The sequence below is a fragment of the Anas platyrhynchos genome, chromosome 2, assembly GCF_047663525.1.
Source record: "Anas platyrhynchos isolate ZD024472 breed Pekin duck chromosome 2, IASCAAS_PekinDuck_T2T, whole genome shotgun sequence".
NCBI lineage: Eukaryota > Metazoa > Chordata > Aves > Anseriformes > Anatidae > Anas > Anas platyrhynchos.
This window is the reverse complement of record NC_092588.1, coordinates 10,172,862-10,192,119: the sequence shown is the minus strand read 5'-3', so window position 1 is coordinate 10,192,119 and position 19,258 is coordinate 10,172,862. Positions and strand designations below refer to the sequence as shown.

Below are 19,258 nucleotides of genomic sequence, written 5' to 3'. Positions count from 1 at the left end.
TTAACATCCCCGTCAACATCCCCAATAACCCCTTCCTTGCCCTGGGTTCCTTCAGCCCTGCAGACAGTGAGGTTGTCTTAGCTCTGTGCATCTGGTCATAACTAGGTCAAACACAGGAGGCTGGCTGGGCTGTAAGCCCCTGCCATGGTGATATGTGCCAGGAGACAGAAGGAGGCAAGAACCTTCCAGACCGTCCTTTCCAGCAAATAAATAAAATAAATAAATAAATAAATACAATTTAGAAGCAAAGCCTGAGCCCATTGTCTGAATTAGGTGTATAAATGAAAACCTCTCATTGTCAGGAGAGCTGTAAATGAGTGGGTCAGCTTGACTTGATGGAATTGCTACCAGCACAACCCAGGTCCTACTGCACATGGGTCTGAGCTGGCATCACATCGTGATGGTTGAAATCTAGATTGTAGCAGTAGGCCCTCCTAAAGAACGTGCAGGTCCTTATAGAATGATGGATCCTTGGATCCAAGAGTCTGAAGTTCATTCCATCAAGATTATCTCCTGAGGAAAGCAAACCTAAATTGTGTTGACACTGCTGCCCATTACATATTACCGGAACATTCAGGTTAGAAATGAGGAGACATTCCTTCTCAGAAAGAGCAGTCAGGCATTGGGATGGGTTGCCCAGGGAAGTGGTGGCATCACTGTCCCTGGAGGTGTTCAAGGAAAGGTTGGACGTGGTGTTTGGGGACATGGTTTAGTGGGTGACATTGGTGGTTGGGGGATGGTTGGAGCAGATGGTCTTGGAGGTCTTTTCCAACCTTAATGACTCTATGATTCTATGATTGTGTAGGAGGTAGGTCAGGAAAATGCCATCTTGTAAGCCTTAGCCATGGCAGAGCTTTTGTTTTCCAGTCCCAGCAGGTAGGAGGAAATGGAGGTGGCCATTTCAGACTTCATGCTTGGGCATGAAGGTCTCAGGGCTTGGTACTGAGCGATGGATTGGTCCCCATGCCATAGGCAGGAGCAATGCAGGCTGTCAGCAAGCTTCAGTCATGGGAGAAGGGAGACCCTAACCTGCATTGCCTCCCGTGCTGGGTGGGTGGAAGATTTATGACTATGTTTGCACATGCAGAAGTCTGCTTGGTAGAAATGCATTTTGCCCAGCTTTGAATCTCCTTACCCTGCAAAACCATGCCGGCACAGTGGGCTGTGAGACCAACGAGCCAGGAGACCTGGTGGCAGCCCGTGTGACATGCTTTGGTCGCTCTCAGCGAGAGATGTTGGGGCAGGGCGCGAAGACAGCGCGGCGTGAGTGATTCATAGCCGGGGTTTTCTCTTCCTTTCTGTCATGTGAAGCTGCAGAGGTGTTGGGAGTTTTCTCCCCTATACCCCCGCCCCCCCGCCCCATCACCAGCTACCCCTCCGAAATCGCTGTGCGAGGCCCGTGTGATGACTCAGCCCCCTCGGGAGACCCGTGGGGTATTTCCCCCGCCTCCCCACTAGCAATTTCCCCTGTGAGAAAGTCCTCCAAGGCTTTGCCCTGGCTCTTGTGGCTCACCAGAGCGCAAAGGTCACATCTTGCTGGGTGCGATCGAGCAAGCATGCTTGTTCAGGATTGTTTTGATCAAGCGGAGACCTGAAACAAGATGACTTGTCTTTTTCTTTCATTATCTGCACAATGAAAATGTTTGCAATTTAGCTGCTATTCGAGCTTCCCTGAAAACAGGTTTAGAAGGGAAAGCACGGCTGTTGTTTGGGATTCTCCTCACCCTCCACGGGGCTGGATGGGGATTTTATAGGCACCAACCCCAGATTGCTGCAGAGCCTCTTCGCCAGGCTCTGTCCATCCTGTGGCTGATGCTCCAGGACTCCTTGCCCAGCACCACCTGTGACATGGAAGCAATGGGCATCATCCCCCAGATGCTGTAGGTTGTGTTAAATTCGAGTCCCGATCCCCAAACAAAGCTGCATCATGTACAAGCTCTGCCATCCACATTGGCTGCAGCATTCACCAACAGGAAGGGGCACTACGTGGATTGTTGGTGGTACATCACCGGTACCCAGATGGGCTCTTAGAGTTCTCTTGTTCCTCATGGTTTCTGTGTTTCTTCAGTCCAACCTGAGCTGCATCCCTCTCTTCTGCTTTGGGTGCTGTCTTGTGGCACAGGTCCTGTCCCAGGTGTGCTCCCAGTGCCCTTTCTTTTACTTCTTTACTCTCATGTTCTGATATTTTCTTCCCATTTGTTTTCTTGCAGATATATCTGGAAAGTATGAGCGGCAGGAGCAGCTTACTCACCATTAGATAAGTATTACAGATGACTCATGCTAGAATACCGATGGCTGTGCAGCTGAGAGGAGCGTGTTGTTTTCTAATAGCCCTACTTCTGTACCAAGAGCCAGGAACCGTAATCCCCCCGTGCTTTCCCACTGACACTCTTTGGTTCTCTGGGACCTTTTATCACTTGGTTTACCCACCTTAACATCTCACAGAGGAGATTTTGCCTCCCTTGAGGGGATACAGGCAATGGGGCAGCTCATGTCACTTCAAGCCACATTGCAAGATGTCATCTTAAAATGAAAGCTGGCATCGAAAGGCTATTCTCCAGGACAACACAGTTTTTGTCTTTTTAACAGATGTGGTTAGTGGCTTTCCTCGATTCTTTGTGGGTTTTGTTTTTGTTTTTTTTTTCCAGAGCCATCGCTCCCTTTTCCAGCATGACAGTCACAAAGGTCCAGAACAGGTAAGACAACTGCTGCTTCAGTGTGATTGATTTGATTCATTAGGGGTGGGTCGATTTGATTCATTAACATTAAAGGTGAAACACAGACTCCAGTGCAGGCAGCATAAAAATCCCATTGACTTGCAGCAAGAATTGCATGCAGCACACTCAGACCCATCAAAGCAAGGGGAGTAAATGTGTTTGGGGCAGAATGAGCAGGTTTGCTGGAGCTGCACCCCTGAGCATAGCCCTAGGGGAGATGCAGAAGGATTTGAGCTGAGACGAGGAGACTTGGGTGGGAGCTTATCAATGTCTGTAAATACCTGAAGGGATGGTGCAACGATGACAGAGCCAGGCTCTTTCCAGTGGTGCCCAGTAACAGGACAAAAGGCACTGGGCACAAGCTGTCGCACAGGAGGCTCCCTATGAATACTTTTGTGCTGTGCCGGGTGCTGGCACAGGTTGCACAGAGAGGTTGTGGGGTCTGCGTCCTTGGAGATCTTCAAAAGCCACCTGGACATGGTGCTGGGCACCCTGTTCAGGGTGTCCCTGCCGGAGATTCTGTGATTCTGGGATTCCGTGAAGGAAGCAGGTGTTTGGAGCTGCATGGCAGGTGCATTAATACAGAAGGCATTAATACTGATACTGATAAATCAGGCTTGAGGATCTGTGTCTGTGTCCCGATGGCACGATTTGGGTCTCTGATGCTTTCCTACAGTCATTGCAAGCACAGATGCAGGATCCACTTTAAATGGTGCTTTCTGCTGAGGCCTTTATGGAAACTTTCATCCTTGAGGCTTTTAAGCATGCTGCAGTAATGAGCTGTGTCCTGCATGTGCAGCAGAATTAAACAGCCTTGCAGCTGGCTCTGGGAACAACTGGTGTAGCAGAAGCCCCTGGATGACAGCTTATCTCACAGGGTCAGTTATGTCCCTTGCCAGTAAAGCAGAAAATGCCCAGAAGACCTTCTCCCTGTAGACTCTGTATCAGATATCCGCGTGGCTTGGACTGATCTCATGACAAAATTGTCCTGAGTGATAACCTGCCATTGCTCTTTGTGGAAGGGATGGGAATTTTGCTCCCAGATATTGTGTGTCATCTGCCAGCAAGGGTTAAGTCACTGCGAGTTTTACTGGCACGGTCTTTTGCTGTAGGCATGTCCTCCTGCTATGCTGTGCTTAAAAAAATCTGTGAAAAAAAGAAAAAAAAATCCACCCTGATGAATGCTTTTAACCAGGGCTCAGTGGAAATACTTCTGGGGCAGAGAAACGAAAGTGGCAGCCCCTGTCCTGCTCACCTTGTGCTCCCTGGGGTGAGGATTGCAGCTCAGAGGCAGGATCTGGTGCATCCCCCCTGACTGTGCGTATTCAAATCGATCACCCAGGCATGTCGCTGTGCCACAGTGTGGGGCCGGGAGGTACACAGGGGCTTTCCAGCCACACAGGCCATTATTAGTAAGTCAGTTCATGCATGTGCCTCTTGGTTCAAGCTCTGAGCTGCCTACGGGCTCTAAAAACTGCTGCTCTGCCTCGTAAATAATACACTTGCACAAAGTTTCCGAGAAGCGTAATAACTTCCCTAAATATATGTGTGTTTTACATCTCTAGATGCTCAGATGCATGTGTGTGCTGAGAGTTTGCTGAGCCCGGTTGAGGATGTGTGCCCTTGGTCTTGTTTGGGAAGCTCAAGCAGGAGATGGATAAGGAGGTTGCTGGAGGGGGGGGGGGGGGGTTTGCTTCTCTCTCTCTGCTTGGGAAGGTAGATTTCGGGGCGTGTTTCTGTGGTTTTGGTGGGTAGGTAGAAAGGGCGATTCAAGCAGTGTGAATGACTTGTGTGGTAACTTCCAGATCCTGACAGCTGTGCAGCTAGATCAGAGTCTGAATCTCCCATGGCACCGAGAGTCCAAATAGGTTTTTAAATTGCACAGGTCATTTTACCAAAGATAATTAAGTTCCCGAGTTACTCAGTAATGCCTACAAATGTTACTACAAATGGCTCATGAAGCACTTGCAGTCTCTAACTTCAGCCGGTGGTGAACGCACTATTAGGAGCAAATTAGCTGTCCGTGCAGCATCTTCTTTCTTGGAGTCTCAGGGTGTTTTACTGCAATGTGCTAGTACAGCTATGCCGAATGGACCGTGCTTACTTGTATGCTCTGATAACCTTCCCTGGCTAAAGTGAATCTCCATGGAGTGCTGTGAGATGTCTCTGCTCCCATTTCCAACCTTGGGCGCTGCCCAAGGCTGCTACCATCAGAGGCAGGGGCATTTGCACCTTATTCTTCATTTTGTATTAGCACAAAGCTATCTTTGCTTACTGGGAGAGCTGGAGCATGAAGAGGGGATGCTGAAACATGGCACGTATACTCTGCTTCCCCTTGCTGCGGGGATGGGGGATTAACCTCTGGGAACATGGTGGGTGAGGACAGTGACATCTCAGCATGCTGGATGCACGGTACTGCCCCAGGCACTGAAACAAAATACTGGATTAAGAAGAGGCTGGTGGTGGGCTCAGGCTGCCATCAGCTCACAGCTCTGGAGAGCTGCTAGGGAGTCCTCATCAACATTTTCAGTGAGGTTAAGGAGTGATTGATCGGGTGATTGATGAGATGGATTTCACCCTCAGCTTTTCCGGCTATGTTGGCACTCTTCCACAGATGTGAAATGAGCCTATGCTGACTTGTTCAGATGCAGATCACAATTTTGCAGCCACCTTTGTTTAATCAGATGTGGTGTGCCTGCAGCCAGCTAGCTTAGACTAGATACAGAGGCTTTGGATGGCTGTAGGATAGGTGGGATTGGTCCTACACCTGCTACAGCAATACTCATGCCATGGGCTGTGGAGGGCTATTTGGGGGTGTTTTTAAAGCAAATTTTGTGAGGCTCCCTTACAGCACAACTTTATTTCCATCCATTTCTGGAGAAGAGGATCATCAGATCAAGCCCATCTTGGGGAAGGGAAACCTCTTATGGATCAGCAGCAGTTTGTCAGTGGCTGTGTCACCTTCAGGCTGCGCGCCTACTGCAGCTGTGGTACTTGGTGGTGATGGGGAGGCAAAGGGAGGTCTTCAGGGTGTGCACAAGGATTATGGGGGGGCTTCTAAGGATGGATGTTGCTTGGGAGAGGCAGAAGATAAGTACCATCCTCTTTTCCCGAGACTGCTCAAGGTTTCCATGGCTGGTGGGTAAGGCTTCCATGGTTGGTGGTCCTCTAGGTTGAGAAGCAGATCTCAGTACATCTGAATTGTGTCTGCTCATTTCTGCTCCCTCTCCTTACAGTCCGTCCAAGGTTTTGGTGTGCTGCTATCACCATGACATAGAAATGCTTGTTGCCTACAATCACTCACCATGGAAGGGTCCCTGTGGATTTCAGGATATTCCTTGTAATGAAGGAGCACATTGAGAGGGTGCCGTGAGGTTTCTTCCTGAGCAAAGTCATGAGCTCCCCTGCTCATGTGAAGAGGAGGGAAGCATAATTGTGTGCAGTGATGGGGGGAAAGACACCATCAGTTCCCCCTAGCTCAGGGAAAGGGGCAGGGAGCTGCCTGGTTTATTTGGGTGAATATGTCCCTTGGTGTCAGCCGGGTAGGGGGATTTCTGCATTCCTGACCAGGCACTGCCAAGCCTGCTCCATGCCAGGAGCACCAGCAAGAGCCTGAACATCAAGCTGAGCACGAACAGGGTTCTGCTGCCGGACTCTGGAAAAGGAGGAGAGCACCTTTAATTCCTTGTCCAGTTCCCGTTCTTGCAGGGAGGCCATGAACACCCCTTTCCATCTTCATGTGTTTCAAAACATGCTGAAGGTGCTGATGGGCACTTGTGAGTGATCCCGCTCTGGTGTGCAGGGATGGTTTTGCAACCAGCTCTGGCCATGCTCCTTTCTGGGTCCCAGAACCCACTGTCCCTTTTTTTTTTATTATTTTTATTTTTTATGGTCCCTGATGCAGGTGTCCAGGAGTCAGCTCTGCCATCTGCATGGGTTATGGTGGCAGCAGACTTCCCCCGTGCAAGGGGAATTTTACTGGGCTGCCACAGAGGCCAAGCAGTTGCAGTGGCCTCGGTATCGCAACAGGTCTATAGATGTATCACGGGCAAGGAGGAGGGGAAGCACCTGGACACACATCTGCCTCAGACCCTGCTGCACTACTGTCCTGAGCAGGCACCAGCCCGAGGCAGCAAGTTCATGCAGTGCTGGTGTTGTCCTCATGTGCACCTGCCAGCTGAGATTTGGGGTCGGAAGTGGCAGAGATGGGGCGACTTCCGAATGGCCCCCGGTCTGCTCCCTCCTGCCTCTGAGCACTGCAGTGGTGCTCTCCTGGAGAGCAGGGAAGTGACAAATTAATGAATACCCTGGGGTTTCCTGCTGTTTCCAAGCTGTTGTGGGGGAGCCTCAGAAAATCTGTCCAAGGGCAAAGATGGCCTTGATCCCCTGATTTCTCCACTCTCTTCCCCAGCCTCAAAAAATTTTGTTGCTTTTGGAGCTGCAGCTTGAAAACGCTCAAGCTAAACCCCGTGTCGTAACGGCTGCTCGTCTGAAAGCGTGGAGCCAGCTCTCGGCAGCTGTTAATAGCAGAACTGAAGTGGGGAATGAAAAGTGAGACGGTGATTAAGACCGATTTCCTGTCACAGCCTCGCATGGCTCCCGCTGGCTGCAGAGACGTTGGTGGCGTCGACAGCAGTGGTGTGAAACAGTCCTCGCTGCTCTCCTTGGGCTGGCTGAATCGCTGGTGGGCTGTCCTGCTCTGTGCAGTTACTTGGGTCCCTGTGGGCACTGGTGAGCATGTGGTGCCATGCTTGGGGACCGAGGAGCAGTCCCAGATCCAAAGCGTGGAAGGGAGAAGAGGCCATGTGGGGCTGGTAGCGGGCATGGTGAAGCTCATTGCAGCCCCAGGACAGGCTGGTGTTTGGTGTTTGTTGTATAGCCAGAAGAGCAGAAACAGTGCACAGGATCTGGGGAGTTTGGACTTTTAGATGTTCTTCCATCTCCAGCTAGGACTGGGCAAAGGGAAAAGGGAGGGAAGAGAAATAGCTGCTGAAATGATGGTGGAACTCCCTATCTGATGCATGCTTTGTTTGCCTGTCCTACAGATCGGCCCCTTGTGCATGTAGTTGGTATAAAAGAGCAAAACCATCAGAATTAGTTTACCTTTTTTGGCTTGCTTGCACCAGGAGGTCATGGAGGATAAAACTGGGTGCAGAGGAGATGCTGAGCTGATGCCTGTTCCTCTGAGAACATTTTTAGGCAGTGCAAGAGGCAGCTTTGAGTTTCTTTCGTCACCCTGAGAGAAGGCTTCGTCACCCTTTCGTCAGGCTTCACAGTGACCGGCCTGATGTCTCAACAACAGAGCAGCTGAATGAGCCTGGCGGTGCCGAAGGTGATGGCAGGTTTGTCCACCTTTTCTGACAACCCTGATGATCTTGCATGAACTTTCATACCCCTCAGCAAACCATCTCCTATTTCTTTCTGAGTTTTAAAGCCACAGCAGCTCCCCATCAACCCCGGTGCTAAAACCACCAGATTCTCTCACTATCCTTTGCCATGCAAAGGACAGTTACAGCTTAATTCAGCCGTGCAAGGCACCTGTGTGTGAAACTCGGTGCCACGTGGTGCTGGGCCTTTTTGGCCTCTCTCAGGTCTTGGGGTCACCACTGGCACCTCCAAGGCTGTGTTCTGGTGGCACCCAGTGCCACCAGCACTGCTGGGACAGGCTGGTGTCGTGCGGATGGCACATACATGCCTGATCCTATTTGATCAGTGGTTTTTAAGGAAATATTGATAAAAACATAAATGCATTTTTCACAGAGTGGATCAGCTCATGGGAAAGGCTCTGGCAGTGGTGGTGTCAGGGATGACGTGCTGATTCACAGCAGCCAAGGTAATTGCCCTAAATTGGTGCCCTCCACTCCCATGTCTTCCCTCTGATCCTGATTCCTGTACCAGTGTGCAGCCTGAGGCATGCATGCAGAAGGATTGGGGGCAGAAGGGAATGATGGCCCCGAGCCTGGTGCTGCATCATCATCATCACATGAGGAGAGGGCAGCCTGCTCACGGAGAAATGACTTTCTGCCTTCGCTGAGAGAGTCATGTAACATCCGCTGCCATAGGGGTGAGTGATATCCAACACTCCGCTGGCGCCTTTCATCCCAGAGGAGTTCAAAGTGCTTTTCAGGCTGCTTTCATATTGCTGAGAAAGGGATGATCAAGAGGTTTTGCATGAACAAAGCTCCCTTCCCTGCCAGCCACTGCTGCTGCTGTGGTGCTCCTCAGATGCTCCCACCTCTGCTGGCAGTGTCAGCAGCAACACAGCCTGCCAGGCACTGGGAAGCCTGAAGGGAGAACTGCCCAGGGTTGTCCTGAGGGTTTTAGGAATCGTTACTGGGGGGTGTTGGGTTAAAAAAGAGGAAATAGCACAGATAGGGAAAGGTAAACAGCTGCTTTTCGAGCAGGGAGGTCAAGGATGTCTTCGAGGTGCTAGCAGAGAACAGGCTGCAGATGTGCAGAGTGCTGTCATCTGGATGTAATGCTCTTCTGTCTGTGCCAGAGAGGTCTTTCATGACAAACTAAGGAAAAAACAATGTTTCAAACATAGCCGTAGTCTGGTGGCACCTGGAATATTCTCTAGTCCTGGTTCCCCAGCCCAGGAAGGACAAAGAAAACCTGAAGGATTTGGAAAAGATTTGGTGCCAGGATCAGGGGATATGACAAGCGTGTTCTGTGACAATTCAAGTGCCTTTCATTAAACTCCTGCAGCCATGCATGGGGATGAGCTAGTGGAAGAGGCAGGACCATCCACGTTCATTCCCACACAGAATCACAGAATCATTAAGGTTGCAAAAGCCCTTCAAGATCACCTACTCCAACCATCCCCCAACCACCAATGTCACCAAGCACCATGTCCAACCTCTCCTTGAACACCCCCAAGGACGGTGACTCCACCACCTCCCTGGGCAACCCGTCCCAGTGCCTGACTGCTCTTTCTGAGCAGAAATGTCTCCTCATTTCCACCCTGAACCTCCCCTGGCACAATTTGAGGCCATTCCCTCTGGTCCTATCACTGGTTACATGTGAGAAGAGGCTGACCCTCAGCTCCCCACAGCTTCCTTTCAGGAGCAATAAGGTCTCTGAGCTGCCTCTTCTCAAGACTGTACAACCCAGACCTGGTGTACAGAGGAGCTGCACAGGAGAGCAGCTGGAGGAGACTCCAGCCAGGTGAGGCACCCCTAGTGGCTCCCTGGTGCTTTCTGGCTTTGCTCCAGGAGGTGCTGGAAGATGCTGCTCACACCTCAGTGTGTCCAGCACAGCCCAGGTGCTGCAGGGTGGCCTTTGGTGTGCTGCCCATCACCAGCCATGTCCTTGGCTTGCTCACTTCTGTCACATGCTCCAGTGCTTCACAGGACCTGAACTGGGGAATAAAATCCAGTTTAAAAGTAATACATATGATGTGAGCTGGTCCTGCAACCAGGCATGTGACCAGGGCTGTCCCCAGGGAGGAGCAGTGCTGGGCAGGGGGACAGGGTGGGCAGCAAAGGCACCAAGCATGTGTTCAGGGTGGTGAGTGTCAGCAGCAGAGCCAAAAGCTCACCAGTGGGTGTGTGGCTCTGTTTATAAAGCCTGTGAGAAGACAGAGAAAGTCGCTTTGTCCAGGGGAAGGTGGGCAGGAAGGGGGCATAAGCACAGATGCCACGTGGGCTTGTCACATTCCTGCGAGGAAGACAAAGCATCTCTGCGATGACGGGAGAGCAGCAGGGAAACAGCCGAGAGATGAAACGCAGCTCACCCCTTAGCAACCCTCCCTCATCTCCTCTTGTGTGTCTCTGCCACCAAGAGCAGCAAACAAAAACCAAAACATGCACAACAACCAACCAACAAAGAAGGGGAAAAAAAAACAAACAAACAAAAAACGGTGAGAAGAGTTTTGAACGGATGCCAAGGTTGATTTAATTAGATGTATTGAATGCGTTAACTTCTGAACATGTCTGCTGCGCAGCACAAATTATCGGTTGCGAGCGGCGACGGCAGCGCAGCACCAGCCTGCCAAAAGGCTCAGCAAAGCAGAAAGATTGACCTACTTTCATCGGCTCCGCGGGGAGCGCCGACAAGCGCCCTCCTCTCACCAGTGCCGGGCCTCCTTTTCGTCTGCCTGCTCTGGGTGCATCCCTCTGTGAAGAGCTGCGCTCACCTCCTGTGCCGGGAGCTGCTGAGGCACTCTGCGTCACCCGCGGACTCCAGCACAAGCACGGGGCTGGGTAAATGTCTGCATCCCCGTGGGGAGCGAGGGCTCTGGCTTCATGTGCTGACCGCTGGCTTCTGGCTGATGCTGATTTTCTGCTTCTCCCACCTATTGCACACTGAAAGTACTCGGGTAGTCTCTGATAATAGGCCTAAATGCTGCTGCAGCTGATAAGGGTGATAAAATCACCCATGCGCACTGCCATGGCAACCTATGGCAGTTGCTTTGTGCTCTAGATGTCTGTCCTCTGCTCTTCGGGGTGTGCACGGGTGTGTGGTTTTGGCAGGGACTTGCCTTGGAATTACCCATTTCAGCAGGGCTAGCGGGGCTGGGAGATTGAGTGCTGAGGAATGAGGTGGACGTGTGGTTACACCACGCGGCAGCTCCTGGCTGTGCCAGGAGTGCTCCCTCTTGCACCTCACTGCATGCAATTGGTAGTACAGAAATTCTCAAAAGAATTACCATTGCTGCATGCAATTGGTAGTACAAATCACATCAAGAAAGAATTACCAGCACTGGGGAGGGGGCCTCTGAAAAAAAGGAATTGTTTGCCAAATGAATTTCATGATGGTCATGAAGAGGGACCCCTGGGTTTCTGCTGCCAGCCCCACCAAGGTGCACTCCTGCATGGGCTCCTGCCAGGTGCAGAGTTCTCCCCGCAGATACTGACCACAGGATCCCCATGAGATCCAGGCGGTACCTCCTGGCCAGGTGACCTCCAAGCTGGAGAAGTTCAATGACTGAACCGCATCCAGATCTTCTGCCTCTGGCACCAGCCATGAGCTGAACTCCTTTCATTTGGTTGGTAGTCATCTTCATTCATAGTGTCAGTGCCAAAAAATGCCCAGTGGTATTGGACCTGTCTGCCAAGTGGAGAAGAGAATGTCCTCTCATGTGTCTCATGAGCCACCAGCCTGGTGGTCTTCATGTAGGGACTGTTTGTCGAGACCTTTGGAGCCAGAAGAAACCAAGAGAGTCATTTGTAAGTCCCAGGGTATAAAAGCGCTGCATGAAACTGTTGTCTAGGTTGTGCTGTAGATCTCCATGTGACCAAACACGGTGGTGACGTACCAGCAGTCTCCTCTAATTTTCACATTATTAATGTTAACCCCAGGATGGCAATGCACACAGATCACAGATACCAGTGGTAGTCACCCAGTGGGCTGAGGAACTTGCTATTTCAGTGGGAAAATGAGACAAAGCAGTGTTGGGGAACTTTCCTGAGGTCATGCAGAGGAGACGACCAGGACATTGTTTTCCACCACTGAACCTCTGGCCTTTTTCTCTTTCTGCCCCGAGCAGGGTTTCTGCTTCTCCTGACCCCAGCAAGCCCCTCAGCTGGTACAGAGAAGGGTTGCTCAAGTCGGGAGGTGAAGGAAGAAATGTTATTTCACTGAGCAACATCAGGAAATTATATGGGAAGGAGAAACACATGACAGGCAGAAGGAAACCATCTGTCTTCTTCTGCAGAGGACATCTCTTCATAGTTTTGAGGCTGCTTTCAGGATTCATGATTCAGCTTTCAGGTTGGTTGTTGATAGTTAGGATGTTTTCATTCTGACTTCATGTGTTGACAAGATGGTAAGAGCCCTGAGAGGACTCGTATCTCTCCATCGGGTATGACTAATTGTATTGGGACAGCCGTAGGTGCGATAACAGTTCTGTTTTTCTCTAGAACAGCTCAATTACAGACCGCCTGGTAGCGGAGCCCCAGCGAGTGTTTTTGCAGGAGTTTTGCTGATTGTGCAGCCCAGATAACCTGTGAGTGAGCAAACATGGGAAGCATTGAATATTCAGCCCAGCGTGAGACACTCAAAAACCAGAAGCAGACTTGTTTTACTGCTTGTCTGAACCCCAGCTTTTAACAATGTGTTGTCGGTGCTTTTCAGGAAAATACCTCGTCTGAGACATGTCACTGGGCAGTGAAGTGCTCTGGTTCACGGAGAGCCACCAGTAGCGCTGTGAAAGCCCAGGGATCAAGTCTAGACACTGGCAGAATTTGCTTCTGGCAGCCTTGCCTTTCAGTGTTTCACAGAAGCGTGCTCTGCTTTCCCTGTCTTCTCCTTAGAGACCACAAGTCCGTCCATCCAAAATAGGTACATTTTCTAAACAAGAGCAAACTGTGATTTCTCTTAGTCTTGTTCTCAAAAAACAATCTACAAAAATGCCAACATGTGGTAAGCACATTGTTAAACTCTCTAGTTGTCTGCTACTGTTAGATCCTGTTCCTGCAGGAACCCAGGGCTTTGGTACAACCTAAGAGCTGCATATAAAATTCTCACAGTTAAACTGGTTGCCCCATGCTCCTTGGAGTAACACTTGTATGTGTGCATGAAAGCCATTTTTAAGTTCCCTAAAAAGTGTGTTGGCACAGATGTGCAGCTGACCTCAAGATAATCAGATCAGTGGTCAGCATCCTTATGCAGAAAGGGACTTGGTGTACAACTGTTCCACTTGGCAGAGTTAATCCATGCATTTCAAAAGAAAGCTCTGTACAAGGGGCTACACAGGTTCAGAAACAGGTTGTCTTTGATGGAGATCGTTGTTTGCTGCTCCTCAAGACGGTATGGAGTCATCTGAAAGCTGCACTGTGAGAGCATGCAAGTGGACAAGTGGGCAGTCCATCACACATACCAAGGTAGTTGAGATTTTCTTGACCCCTTTTCCCCGAAGTGGGAAGGCAGGTTTTCCTGCCTGCAGCAAGGCCCCCTTCTGATTTAGGAGCAGAAGACTGCTCCCATCACAATGCTGCTGTGGGGCTGTAATTTCTAGTTTGGTGTTTGAAGAATTATTCAGAAGTCAGAAGCCTGCAAGGTGATGCACCAGGAGGTAGTTGTTCAGTGCAGACCTTCTGAGGATGTTGAGTTCCAGTGGTAACGTATCCAAAGGACAATTTCAGTTTTCTCCTCCTCTCCTTGTTCTATTGGCATTGTTATTTGTGTCTACAGGATGGGAGTTACTTAAGGAGGTTTGGGCTCTGGGCACTTGAGCAGAGGGGCAGAGCTCAGGATGTGAACCTTGTGCAGAGCATGCCACGGCAGCTGAACACACAAATAAGGATGCTGCACTTCTGGAAGTGTGAGAAAGCTCTGGACACAGTGAGAGGGTGCAGATCATTATGGCCTTATGACCATGATACATCTAGGGTGAGTTTGCCACGGATGAGGAAACCCTTGCAGGGGCTGTAGTATTTTAAAATAAGGATGTGTCAGCTTGCAGTGGTTTAACCTCCTCAGATATCCACAGCCTACAGAAATCACTCCTTTAGCAGAGTAATACTCTCTTGGATTCCTCGGGAGTCTTTGAAAATGTTAGACAAAATGATAAAAATACAGAGGAGGACTTGACCAACGAGCATCATTCAAACAAGTGGTTTTTAGTCTTTTTTAGTACAAAAAAATCCTGATCCCTGGTCTTTAGTCTTTTTAGCACAAAATTTGGTGCCTCGCACCTTTTGTCTGCCAGAGCCCTGACCCTCTGCATTGCATAGCCTTCCTCTTTTGATGCGTGTAATGTCATTTGCTGATGTGCCACCATCATGGAGGACAACAGCAGGAGCTGTCAGCATCGAGGGAGAATCCCCTTGCTCCTGCCAGCCGGGCATGGATGCACCGCAGCGGGAAGAGGAGGCGTGCTGGCTGCTAATTGCACTCTGAAAACGATGGCTGTGCAAAGTCCGTCCTTGTCTGGACTCCAAGGGGCTGCTGTGCACAAGGCCTTCACAGAGTTTCCTTAACAGGCTCCTTTTCACTTTTTCCAGGGACTCGCACTGTGCTTCGTTTCAGAGAGATCCAGTGAATTAGCATATTGTTGCTGCTGCCTGGGTAATTGCATGCCCAGGGTCTGCTCTGTTCCGACACAGTCTTCCCAGCTTCCCAGACAGAAAGCATCCTTCTCCTCCATCAAACAAGGCTGCAAAGTATTGCCCTGAGACCTTGCTTGAAGGAAGGAGGAATGGGAGGGTGGAAGGAGGAGGGGGAAGCTGTTTTCAAAGGCATGTCTGGCTCCAAGACCTCACCTATCCAGGAGGAGGAGTAGGTAGGGGTTTTAATCTTATTTCTGTACCAAGGTCCTAATTTTGACTAAAGCTGTGGTTTCTCTTGCTGATTTATACAGACCTCAATATGGGTGTAGTTGCAGCAATTTAGGCCAGCACAAGTCGCTACAGGGGCTCAATGTATAGGAAACTGCTTTAAATTAGCTAGCCTGGGTTACACAGGAGTTTCGGCAGAAGTTGAAACTGAGTTATCTGATACCCTTGCATGTACTAAAAATAAAAATCTATGAACAGATAGGTGTAAAAATGCTTACTGGTCTCACTTCCAAATATAAGAAACCCACATGTGGATAAACCCTTAGAGTCCTCTAGGGCATTGTGAGAATAGACCACATCTCAAAACATACTAGGAAGTGTATTTTCAAAGTTGGACCAGTTTCTTAATGTGGATGCAGTTTTGCATATTTAAAAGATGTTATTTGGTCATGATTGACTTCTGGTAGGAAGCCACCATCCGTTAGGCTTTGATCTCCATCAAGTGTGGTTATGTGCAATTAGGGCAGCTTTACCCCCTGACACAGGGGACATGAAGAGGTCAGGGAGCATCAAGACACTGGGAGAAAGGGGAAGAAGTTGGTGCGTGGCCTTGCCAGTGACCCCCTGGGTGACCTCTGGCAAGCAGACAAACCTCTGCTCTTCCACATCTTCCTCTCCTGCCCACCCGTCGCTTGTGAAGGTTGCCTCATTGTTTGTATGGATTCTTCTAGGAAGTGAGAGCTCAGCATCTCTGTCTGTACAGTCCCTTTGGTTGTGACATTTCCTGTCTTCGCCACGTACGTTATTTTGACTGGAAGCAAAGTGTTGCTCCAACACTTTTTACAACACAGGGGCTAGAGGACAGGGGAAGGCCATGCTGGTGGCATAGCTTGATCATCCCACACCAGAGCATTCCAACCTGCAGAGCAGAGGAAAGTGTTTTTGAGGTATCTAATTTGTGTGGAACAGAGGTTTCAGCCTTGGGCACTACAGAGAGCCTTTTAACACTTGGTTCTGTAGGCTGGACTTAGGAAATCCTGTTAGTTCTGTAAATACATGCGTGTATTGGGGAGGGAGGAGGTGTGATGGCCCTCCAACACTGCTCTTGCATGCCCTGCTAATGGGACATGGGCAGAGGTTCCTTGGCTACCACCAAAGTGCCCCTTCCAAATAGAGATGGACGGTTTGTGTGTGGGTCATGGTGAGACTGGAGGCAGAAGTAAGGTTTATTATGTCCAGAGGGCAACATAGGTTATGGTGCTTAGGATATGCCTTTTGGGCCTTCAAGAAGGGAACTTATCAGTCCCGAAGAGCTTAGAGTTTAGGTCTAGAGAAAGGGTGAGGAAAAGTTGAACAAGAAGTAATTGTCGTGCCCTTTGATTCACACTCTAGCATGTCTGGGCTGTCTTCGTGATGAGCCTTATATGGACTTGAGATGCGATTGTTTTTCTCGACTGTTTTGCTTGGGTGATATCATGGTACTTGAGCACTGAGTGATTGCCATCCTTTCTTCCGAAGTCTGCACAGGTGACGTTTCAAAGATGGATCATAGGACTGTAGGATAATTCAGGCTGGAAGGGGCCTCAGGAGGCCCAGCCTGCTTAGAGCAAGGTCAGCTGTGAGATGAGACCAAGTTGATTGTGACTTCACTCAGTTAAGTGTTGAAGACCTCCAGGGACTGGGAGTCTGCAGCCAGCTACACTCTTTGTCTGTTGTCACATGAAAATTTTTTTTCCTGACATCTAGTCTAATCCTCTGTTGTTTAAAATAATGCCCATTGACTCTCATTCTTCTGCCAGACAACACTATGAAGACCCTTACACTGTCTTCTCAATGACCTCCCCAAAAGCACTGGAAGTTGCTGCTGAACCTCTTAAAGCCATCTCTTCCCCAGGCTCACCAAGCCCAGCTCCCTTGGCCTCTCCTCTCCAGGCAAGGCCTCCAAACCTTTGCCAGCATGGTTCTTCTCTACTGAACTCACTCTAGTTGGTTGATGTGCTTCTTCTGAGGGGGGCAAAACTAGATTCAGTATCTAGAAGTGGTCTAATGAGTACTGAGAGCTCTTCACCTACTGGCTTTGCTCCTGCAGCCCAGGTCTTTGCTGCAGCTTGTCCCTGTTGGCCCCAGGTCCCCTCCTAAGGTCCCTGTTGTCCTCTAAGGTCTCGTCCCAGCCTTGGAGCGATGGCACATTGGTTGGTAGAGCTGCTCAGCTGGGATGCTGGGCTCTGCCTAGGTGATCTCTTAAATAGGAACTAATCATCACACCTGGAAAGCCTGAGTGTTTCGGAGGGAAGTGTGCCATGGAGAAGCCATGCTTGACAAAAATGTCTTCTAGTGCTGTAAGCTCCCCCAGGGACAGGAATCAAACCCTGGCAAAGAAAGCAATGAACTGAGTTCTGCGGAAAAACGCAAAGAGGTGCAGTGTTATAATTACCACTGTCTCACTTATTCATCTGTAAAGCAAGTTTTTACTCGCCTCCGTGCTTTCCGTGGGGCTGCAACTGGTGATGGTCACGGAGTGCTGAGGTCCTGTGCTACAAATGCAAAGCATGATCGAACAAACCTCACTTGCTCTGCTCACTGCTCTGGAAGAAGTGCCATTCCTGGTAGCAATTTATACAAAAAGTGTATGCATTTTTGTACGTGTACCATGTTAAAACAGAATATACTGCTGTTTCATTTTGTGCTGCCAACAGTCAGTGTGTGAGGGCTTGAAAGGACACTGGCAACCTATATTCTTTAAGATACAGGAGCCCTGGGAAAAGATCCATTTTTTATACTGTACTAATTTTAAAAACTGCTGGGTTTTAGTACAGCATGGTAAAAAAAAATCTAGACGAAAAGGAGAAAGGAAAGACAGATCTGTACAATCATCCTGAAGGTTTTCTGCCTTTCTGTTAGTGCTCTTTTCAGGAAATGAGACATGACTATATATGGGATAGGAATGAAACCACATATCACAAGCCACTGTTAAGTTCATGAAATGACCACATTGAAAAAGTAGTGAAAAAATGCGCTCTTGCTAGTGCCTTCCTCACCCATAGGAATCCTGGCTGTGGCTTGCAATTGTAGTAGGGTGAAGATTTGCATTTTAAAGTTGGCGGTTTTCCTTTTTACTCTTCCGCTTCCTACCAGCTAATTTGGTGCTGTGTTAATTGTGAATCTGGAATGCAAATACACTCACCTGCTTGTTTTTCTTTCGTTTTCAGGTTTTCTAACTATGGAAGCTCTCCCGAGGAGCTGAACCATGCACTGCTGACCTCGGGATGGAGGGAAGGGTTGGGAGTGAGGAGGAGCTGCAGTGTGCTCTTGGGAGTTGCTTTAGCGAGGAGAGAGGCTTTCTGGCATGTCATACTGTGCCAAAAGCCATCCCACCTTTCACAGGAAAAATCCTTATCCTTCTTGTGCTTTTTTTTTTTTTTTTCTCTTCCAAGACAGCTGATATTTCCAGTCAGAGATGCTTTGCATACAAACCAAGGTGGTACCACAAAAAAAAAAAAAATAGTCCTGAAAGCAATCGCACAGATAAACTCAGACCACTGGGGAATTCCTGCTTATATTTTTTCATCTTTCTTTTTTTTTTTTTTTTAAGTTCTGTCCAAGATACTTACTTTCTTGCTATTTCTTACAGCCTTTAATGTTTATCCCACCAGACTTCTCATCTTCTTGTGTTCTGTATAGCTCCATGTCAACGTGTGTGAATAAAAGGCAGAAAGTGCTAGAAACTGTGGGTGACCATCCCCATGTTTCGTCTTTGCCCTGCATTGCTTTGGTACTTTGTGGTGTTCAGGCTAGATCTGAACCTCACACTACAAATTGCTATGTGCCTGTAGTGATGCTCTGTCCGGGAAGGTGTGTGCAGAAACCCTCAGAAAGCTCAGGAAAGGAAAGAGAGGTGGAAAATAAGAAGAAACTATCAAGAGTTTGTCTAGTAATTTAAACAGGAGTAGGATTTGACCTTCCTGAAGCACCTCAAGAGGTGCTCAGCACTTCACTAATGCAGCAGCATGAGTTGCTCACCTCAGTGCAGCAAAGCCCTATAGGTGTTCCCATAAGTGCAAGGGGCTGCTCAGAGTCCTACTCACACCAGGCTCCCACCCTGCTGCCAGTAGCAGCGTGTGATGCTACAGCAAATTAAGGGAAAAAAAAAAAAAATTCATAGAAACAATGTAAAAAAGAAAAGGACAAGTCAGAGCACTGAAGTACTGCACAACTGCACAACTGGAAACTTCTCCAGTCCATGTCCAGAGATACACAGGGCAGCCCAGGTCTGGTTGAATCACACTGTGGTTGCTCCGGAATTTGTGTGGGTAATGGTGA

General features: G+C 49.2%; 1 long non-coding RNA gene across 1 annotated transcript; it reads left to right on the top strand.

Annotated features, from left to right (window-relative positions):
* Positions 1 to 4,432: 4,432 nt before the first annotated feature.
* LOC140001811 (uncharacterized) lies at positions 4,433 to 18,668 on the top strand. The gene is made up of 2 exons (XR_011807340.1): positions 4,433 to 10,921; positions 18,148 to 18,668. It is a non-coding gene; the product is annotated as an uncharacterized lncRNA (long non-coding RNA).
* The last annotated feature ends 590 nt before the right edge of the window (positions 18,669 to 19,258 follow it).